This window comes from Stenella coeruleoalba (assembly GCF_951394435.1).
Source record: "Stenella coeruleoalba genome assembly, chromosome: 19".
Classification (NCBI taxonomy): Eukaryota; Metazoa; Chordata; class Mammalia; order Artiodactyla; family Delphinidae; genus Stenella; species Stenella coeruleoalba.
Genome location: NC_137165.1, coordinates 28,244,411 through 28,254,200, shown reverse-complemented (window position 1 = coordinate 28,254,200; position 9,790 = coordinate 28,244,411).

Genomic DNA, 9,790 nt, shown 5'->3' with positions numbered 1-9,790 from the left:
TTGGTTTCTTGCATTCCCTCTCAGAGGAATCACTAAAAAGTGGAAGGCAAAGTGAGGTTTTTCCATGAACTATATCAATCAAAAATATAATGGAGAAAATGCTTCATTAGAGCTTCCCCTAGCAGAATTTTCCTCCTCTCCTCCACAGATCATTATTTAACTCTCTTGTGCCATTTGTAAGTTTTTTGATACAGAAGAGTTATTTTTGGAAGTTCTTATGAATGAAATAAGTGTATGATTATTGAGATAGTTGGTGTTTTGACAAAGATTTATTACAGTAATCCAGAAATAATTATTCTTACCGCCTCAAGTCACATAGAATGCTTATTTCTGACATAATAAAGGTCCCAGCCAGATGAAAAATAAAAAAGTAAAAATTATCACTATTACTAACTAGTACTATTTTAATTGAAAAATGACCATTCTGAAGACTCTGGTTCCACACCAGCTCTCTCAGATAAAAGCTGATTTTTTTTTTTCCATATTCCATGTGGTAGGTTGAAAAATGACCTTCCAAGAAGAGATCCACATTCCGATTCCTGGAATGTTACCTTATATGGCAGTTCTTGCAGATGCCATTAAATTCAAGACCTTGAGATGGGGAGATTATCCTGGATCATCTGGGTCGGTTCAAAATGCAATCCAATGTACACTTCTAAGAGTGAGGCAAAAAGAGATTTAACACACACACAGAGGAGAAGGCAATGTGAAGATAGAACAGAGAGAGATTTGAAGATGCTGGCTTTGAAGATTGAAGAGATGTAAAACACAAGCCAAGGAGTGCCAAGAACCTCCAAAAAAATGAAAGAGACAAGGAATAATGGATTCTCCCTAGAATCTCTAGAGGGAGCACAGCCTTGCCAATACCTTGATTTTGGCTCAGTAATACTGACTTTGGACTTCTGACCTCTAGAACTGTGAGAGAATAAATTTCTGTTGTTTCAAGCCACAGAGTTTGTATTAATTTGTTACAGCAGCTACAAGAAACTGACACACCCACATACTTGAGAGCTGCAGTTTAAGTAGGTGGTTTGTTACCCTGAATGCTACTTCTAAACATATTTTTCCCCTTTATCTACCAGACTTGACCATCAGACACCTCTTCCTTTTACTGTGATCTGGCTATCTCCTGACCACTCCCCGCTCATCAAGGGCTTTAGTGCTCAGCTGGCTTCATTCTCTTCACTCTTACTCTTTCAACCTACTTGGAAATTTCAACAATCCTCTGTTTCTGCAGATTTTTTCTATTCAGTTGAGAGGATGTGCCCTTCACTCCACTCCAGCCATCCACACTTTTATGGTTCTCCCAAAATCATATCATCACCAATAACCATACACCTTCTGAAATCACAGTTCCAGTCATGCCCTTACCATCCACCACCTCCAGTCCTCCTGGCTCATGGACTCATTTGTCTGCCCCAATCGTCTCTTGACCACACAGGGGCCGCCATTGCACTGACCCTACCACTTATCACTACTCCACACTGCCCCCCCGCCTCCGCCCCTGTATGCCCTCATTTACCTCCAGCTTAGAAGTTTTGATCTAGTTTGAGAATCATTTTCTTCCTAACACCCTTATTGGCCGTACCCTTTGTTTCTTCATCTGATTAAGCCTCCAATCTGCTTAACCAAACTATCTACCTACTCTGAGCTAAACATCTTACTTTAAATTCATGATGACTAATCTCAACTCAACACTGCCCAGCACTCCTACCCTACTTCCCTAGGATATTTGTTTTCTCTTTCTCCAGCACAAATATTTCAGAACTTCTTGTTTTCAACAGACCACACATTTCCTCACTCAATCTCTGCTGATGACTTTGACTCATTCCTGAGTGAAAAACAAAACAAAACTCAGGAATCAGATGAAACTAACCTCATCTTCCTACCACTAAAGCCGCTCAGAACCCACTTTTCCTTCTCTATTGATATGACGGAATAATTGTCCCAGCTCCTAGCTGTGACCCATTCTTCCATGTTTACATGGGATCTCATCCCTGCTCAAGGAATTTGACCCTATAGTTTTCCCTTTTCTCTTGTGTTATCAACTGCCCTTTCACAACTGGACTGTTCCCATTGGCTCACATACATGCTTTAATATCACTCATCTAAAAAAAAAATTTAAAGCAAACACCTGTCTTTCACTCCCACACTGTCCTCCAGCTACTTCATTTCTCTGCAGTCTTTCACACCCAAACCCCTCAAAATTATCTATACTCAGTCTGTATTTTCTTACCTTCTTTTCTCAACCTACCTTTTTGGGTTTCATCCCTCACCCCACCCACCTTCATGAAAAACTCCTTCATTTTTTATCAGGGTTTCAAAACCAATGGTCAATTCCCTATTCTCACTTAGCAGCTTTTAACCCAGTTAGCTACTTCCTTTTTTACACCTACTTTTCCCTGGGTTTCCCTGATACCATGCTCCCCTGGCTTACCTTTTACCTCACTGGCCACTCCTCTGTTTCATTTGTTGGCTCCTTCTTGTCTGCTGAGTCTCTAAATGTTGGAATACTCTGGACCCCATCCTGAGCCTTTCGTCTCTTCCCTATCGGCACTTTCTCCCAATCTCATCTTGTCCAGTTCTGTCATTATGAATGCTACCTTTATATTGCTAACTCCAAAATCTGTACCTGCCACACTGATCTTCCCACTAAGATAAAGACCCAGATATCCAGCTACCTCCCCAGCATATCAAATTTAACTAATCCTAAGGAGAGCTCTTTATCCACCCCCCAAATCAGCCATGTGCATGTCACTAAGTGATAACCCCATATATGGTACCCCCCTATACCCAGTTGCTCAGGCCAAAATCCTCTTTCTCTCATGACTTACATCCAATCCTCAGCAAGTGCAACATATATTTCTCAAATCCAAGCCACTTCTTAGCATCTTCATCAACACTCCAGTCCATGCCATCATCACATCTCACCTATACCATTGCAGCAGTCTCACTTACCCATCTCTTTTCTCCAACTCTTGTCTCTCTGTAACTCATTCTCTGAAGATCAAACATAGAGAGTTTCTCCAAGATTAAGTGTGATCACTGTCACTCTATTTAAATATCTCTGATAGCTTCCTGTGGCAATTAGAATAAAATGCAAATTCTCTAGTATAGCTTACCAAGCCCTCTGTGATCTGACCCTGCATTAATCTACTACAGCTTTGTTACAGGGGTGGAATTTTCTGCTGCCCATTGCGCCTTTTCTCAGGGTTCCTCCTATTTTTTTGCTCTCTTTATTTTTATTTTTTATTATTTTCTTTTTTCCAGCTTTACTGAGATACAATTGACCTATAACGTATGTCAGACCATCACATTGTACACCTTTAACTTGTGAGGAATAGCTGCCCATGATGTAAGGCACCACCATCTCCACCATCCCCTCCTTCTATACTCACTTCCCTTGAATTGAAGATGTTGAGGATAGGAGGACAGCAATAAGTTTCTATGTGTCCTGGGTCTGTGATACAGGGGCAGATGGTGGGTTTGGTTGGACAAATGTCCAACTATTCTTAAACATTCTGTATTTAATTAATGCAAGGCCTGATTATGCCCTGCAGTGAAAACTGTTTAAATACTGCTAAATCTAGCTCCATCTACCTGATGTCATGAGTCTCTCAAATTCTTGTATTGGGTTGTCTTTCAGTCTTATTTTAATACATGTATAATTTACAGGCATGACTCAAGCATACGAAACCTATCTTCCTTCATTTCTCTGTTAGAAAGATAAATTAATTCAGAAGCCTCCACATCTGCCAATGATAAAAATCCAATCTTGCCAATAAAAAGTAGTTCAACAACTTCTTGTTTAAAGCTTCATCTTTGAGGAAGTAAATCCTTATTCAAGTTCTGGATTCTCCCTTGTCGCCTTCTTCCCACATCCTTTCTGGGAATCATCTAAGTTCCAGGGGTCTCAGGTCCCAGCTTTGGAGAAGGAACATGTGGTCTACATATTTTCATTTGTCTTCAATGTCCCCCACTGACATGTGGCTTGTCCCATCTGTTCTTGGGCATCAGTCTCTGCACCAGCTACTTCACTGCTCCTGTCCAAGCCTCCATTCACACAGCTGGCAGTCTCCTCACTCTGTGCTCTTTGGTAAAACTCTGAACACTTCAACTGAACATCTCTCAACTCTTCCACCTTAACCGTATTTGTGGGTCTTGGAAACTCTTGGCTATTTTCCTTGCACCATCCTGATATGCCTTCAATTGTAAGGTAGCCCTGGCTTTTCCAGTTAGCCACCTTTTTTGGAAATTGTTCTCTACTATTCCAGCACGCTGCTACTCAGAGTCATATAGGGCATGTGGCCTCTCCAAGAATCTGACAATCTCCCAGAGACATACTATGCAATCAGATCCCAAGACTTTCAGCTTTGGAATTCTCTCTGCGTGAGTCTACAGCCTCTCCACCGAAAGATGGTTTGGGGGAAGGGAAGGGCCTTCACAGGGGCACACTAACATCTACTCTCTTGTTACCTCCCCTTGGAATCCCCCTTTCAACTCTTTATTGCCTTAAAAGTAGAAAAGTTGCTCACATTCTTTACTTTCTCTTTCCTATATTTTGGCCTGAGGTGTAAATTCTAGGTTCTTAGTCTCTTGATACACAAAGCCAATATTTTGTAATTTTAAAAATGGTCTTTGCTCTCCCCACAATGCCTGGCTCTAAGCCTATGGACTTTAGTGTAAATTTACAGAAGTCTACAAAAGAACTCAAGAATGATGAATCTGACTCTTTCAGGATGTATATCTCCTGGAAGTCACTAGCTTTAGAAACCCTGGATGATGAAGGGGAGGAGAAATGGGTTCAAATAATTCTTGGGAAGGGGACAGGGAAGAAACAATCTTTAAACATCTTTAAAATACTACCCCCTGTCACACTGCTTTTTTATTTCTTTTGTAGGTCTTTATATTTTTCTGTATCTTCCAAGGAATTTTATTGGGAAGATATAAAAGGCTATATCATGGGCTGCCAAGCAGTTGCTATTTTTAAACTTGTGTTTATTTTTTATGGAAGCAAATTTCACATACAGGAATTCTCTTTCATCTCAGGCATTTTCTTCATGGAGCCATACTTAGCAAAGGAGCCAGGAACCAAAACCAGAGCTAGAAGGGCAAGTACCCAAAGGAAGTAGAGGTAGGTATATCCAAAGTAGAGCTTTGCTTATCTCCCAGTTTGCTCCAAGCCATGCCTAGTTTTATCTAAGCATTAGAGAGATGGTATATTCATTTTCTAGTACTGTTGTAACAAAAATACCACAAACTGGGCCACTTAAAGCAACAGAAATTTATCCTCTCACAGTTGTGGAGACTGGAAGTCTGAAATCAGAGTGTTAGCAGGGTGGGTTCCTTCTAGAGTCTCTGAGGGAGAATCTGTCCCGTACCTTTCTCCTAGCTTCTGGTGGTTGCCAGCAATCCTTGGCATCCCTTGGCTTGTAGCTGCCTCACCCCAATCTCTGTCTCCATCTTCACATGGCCTTCTCCTCCTGTGTATCTCTGTGTCTTCATATATCCTCCTTATAAGGACACCAGTCATTGGATTTAAGGCCCACCCTTATCTACCATGACCTCATCTTAACTAATTACATTTGCAAAGACCTTATTTCCAAAGAAGGTCACATTCTGAGTTTCTAAGAGGATATGAATTTGGAGGGAGACTCTATTCAACCTAGTTCAAGGGGGAAAAAATATCTTGAAGTGTTCTGTGATAATACATGGAAGTATTTTTCCAGAAGGTCCCAGGTGAGCCACATACTAGATTCTGACTGTGAAGTTGAGAGGGGCCATGGGTTGGAGGTAGTTATGTTCTCTGAATGCAAATTTTTAGGTCAGGTAGACTTGAAAATATAGATGGCTAGCATTTGGTTTTTATGATGATTGCCATTCTTGCTTTTCTAACATCTATCACATCTAGACCTCGTTCATCTTCCTCTCTACCTAGTCAATAGCTCCAGAGAAAAAGCACTAGATTAGAATTCAAAACTTTGCTTAAAGTCTTATTTCTATCATTTACCATCTGCTTGGCTCTAAGCAAATCACTTTCCTGAGCTTCTATGTCATCAACTGTAAAATAATTAGACTTCCAATGATTCTTTTGTAAGTTTGTGACATTTTTACCTCCAAAGTTATTGAAAATTAAAACTACACTAAGGTTTTTTGGATGCTGTATTTTATTGAAGAAGCAAGGCAGTGTGTAATGTCAGAGATAAACTCCTATGCAGCATAATTAAAATTCAAAAATAGTTTGGAGTTTTAAGAAATAAACTCTAGTTGCCTGGAAATGCATTTACATGGAGCACATATTTATCTGGCATTATTAGGTGACGACTCAGGTCAGCAGACAAAATGGACTAGACTGTGGATAAGTGTGTACACAAATGAGAGCCCAAGGAATATCTATCTGATTAGGTTTCAAATGCCCCAGAGCACATAGCATAGGGTATTCTATGTAGATATTTGATTTATATTTCAAGCAGGAGGAGAGAGGTGGAAGGGTGACGGGGAGAAAGGGAATAAGAATGAGCTAATTAGAGCCCCATTGCCTCTCTGAGCTTAGATTTCCTCATTCCTGATGCTCCCGCTGTTCATTAGTGCTCTCTACCTATCATCAGGCACTCAGCGTAGCTTCAGCATTTATCACATCGTCAAGCTCCAAAGCACCGAGCAGGCTGCCACATGGTAAGTGCACAATACATGTTTGTAAATTAGTGAAGGAAAGACTATGTCCGGACTATGTCAAGGGGTTGTTTTGCACTGTAGCTTCTTATTATTACCTCTGTCACTCTCTGCTGCTGATTACAAAGCGCCCTCCCAGCTTGCCTTTGCCAGTTTTTTTCTTTAGTTAGTAGTCTCTGCTTTGGCCACTAGATGGCACAAGAGGAAAGTTCTTTAAAGATCAGGAATGAAGGCAAGGTGCTTTGGAAACGTTGAGCTGCAGTATGAACAAGGCAGCCACCCCCAGGGTTAATTTAACAAATCAGGTAGCCAGCATTTCACCTAACACATTGGAAGGAAGCAAAGCCTCCACAAGGCGGGATTTGAAATGACCTTTGGGCACTGGTAGATACAAAGACAAAAACACTCTCTGCAGAGAGTAATAACCACCTGGTACATACTGCTGCCTTTTAAAGCCTTGCTGTAATCTGGGAGCACTGATGTGACTTACAGAAGCACCCGGCAACTCCACTTGCTGAGATTCGGTGCTCATGAAGAAACTTTCTATTATAAATGAACTTTGTCTTTAGATCTGCCTCCAGGGAGAAAAAGCTGTGGTCATTCCAGCATAAGACCTTCCAACACTTGTGACAGGTGTATGTTTCACTGTAACAATAAATCGGTATTCTGTTTTAAACATCAGTCTCCTATCAGCTTGGTAAATGTGAATTGCAACCAGGAAAAGAACTTTCTCTTGACAAAATGAACTATCTGAGCCTGTTGGACTGGTGTGATGTCTGTGTTGAATGCCTCCTATGACATCTCTTAGTGACACCACTGCTCTGGTGACCCATTTTCTACACACCCTTCTTTCACACATCTGTGGCCATGATTCCCCATCCTGGCTGCATATCAAAATTATCCATGAAGACTGTTACTGATGCAGAGCTGCAGACTCCAGCCCCAAAGATTCTAATTCAATAGATCTGGCGTTGATCCGGGAATCTGTATTCCTAAGAAGCCCAGTTGATTCCAACGAGCCTGGCTCTACACCTATGGTGTTTGAGAACCATTCATCTTTCCAAATATAATTCCACAGCTTAGTCCAGAACCACAGATTCATGGAATATTTTATTTGAAAAAGGTCTCCACATCAATAAGAATGCCTTTTACAGCAACCCTGAACCCTCATGTTCCCAGGGAAGGCATCAAGGACTAGATGGGAAGCTAGGCCATTAAAGCTTAACAGCCACAAGAAACTAGCAGACCTCTGGGACCTTTGACCTTTAACCAGGAGTATCAAAAGAATCCCATTAGCTCTTGGAGAAATGGCCCTGTCTGGTCAAAAACGTATACGTGAAGGACTTCCCCAGTGGTCCAGTGGTTAAGACTCCGTACTTCCACTGCAGGGGGCATGGGTTCGATCCCTGGTCAGGGAACTAAGATCCTGCATGCTGTGTGGTGCAGCCAAAATATAAATAAATAACATATATATATATATATATATATATATATATACACACACACACACACACACACACACGCACACACATGAGACCGTGAGACCAAGGGCAGATGCATAATTTGTAAGCCCAGTACAAAATTTAAAATTATTAAAAAATTGAAGATGGAGACGGCAGGACATTAAACTAAGTGTGTGGCCCTTCTGAGCAAGTGGCCCTGTGCAACTGCCCAGATCCCATGCCCGTGAGGTTGGCCCTCTACAGGACTATTGGGACAGACTACCACTGAGGCAGGAAGATGATTATAAATCAAGGGATAGCTGTATTTTTATCTGATCTTCTTTTCAATTTGCTTATTTTCCTGCATCCACACAGCAGCCAAGGTGATCTCTTTAAAGTGCAATCTGTCTTGTCCCTACCCCGGCATTAACTGATCCAGTGGCGCCCATACATCCAGCATCAACTCTAAAGCCCTGAGCAGGGTTAGCACATCCTTTTGCAATTTGACTCCTGCCCACCGCTCTCATGTTATGCTCCCCATTCTTTCTCTATACTACAGTCCACTGCCCTTGTTTCAATTCCTCTAGTTTTCCAGGCTTCTTTCTGCTCAGACCTCTCACAAATGCCCTTCTCTGTGGCTTGAAAAGTCTTCCCCTCCTGTCCTAACCCGGCTAAATTTTGCCTATCATTCAGGTCATAGGTTAAATATCTCTTTCTCATGGAAGCTTTCTCTGACCCACCTTGGGACACACTCTCCTATCACCCTCTCCTTGTCTTTATAAATTTATTCCTACTTGTGCTATTATTTGTTTAATGTCTGTCTCCCCTGCTAGACTAAATGCTTCTATCTTTTTATTGTTTGGCACAGTACCTAGAACACAGGAGGTGCTCAAGAAGTATTTTTGAATTAATGAATGAAAAAAACCAACAAAGGCAGAAAGGGTGAAAATGTCAGGCGCTGTGCGTGTTCCTCTTATTAAAGAAACACATCCATTCCCAAAGCCCAAATCACTCCAAAGATGGATACTTGGCATTAAAATCTCCCTTAGAGGGCTTGCCCGGTGGTGCAGTCGTTAAGAATCTGCCTGCCAATGCAGGGGACACGGGTTCGTGCCCTGATCCAGGAAGATCCCACATGCCACGGAGCAACTAAGCCTGAGCCTGCGCTCTAGAGCCCGTGAGCCACAACTACTGAGCCCACGTGCTGCAACTATTGAAGCCCACGCGCCTAGAGCCGGTGCTCCGCAGCAAGAGAAGCCACCACAATGAGAAGCCCGCGCACCGCAACGAAGAGTAGCCCCCACTCACCACAAGTAGAGAAAGCCCACGTGCAGCAATGAAGACCCAACGCAGTCAAAGATAAATAAATAAATAAAATAGAAAAATAAAACCCCCAAACCTCCCTTAGATAGAGAAGGAAACAAAAGCAAAAATAAACAAATGGGACCTAATTAAAAGATTTGCATAATAAAGGAAACCATCAGCAAAACAAAAAGACAACCTACTGAATGGGAAAAAATATTTGCAAAGGATATGTCTGATAAAGAAGTAATGTCCAGGGCTTCCCTGGTGGCGCAGTGGTTGAGAGTCCACCTGCCGATACAGGGGACACGGGTTCGTGCCCCGGTCTGGGAAGATCCCGCATGCCGCGGAGCGGCTGGGCCCGTGAGCCATGG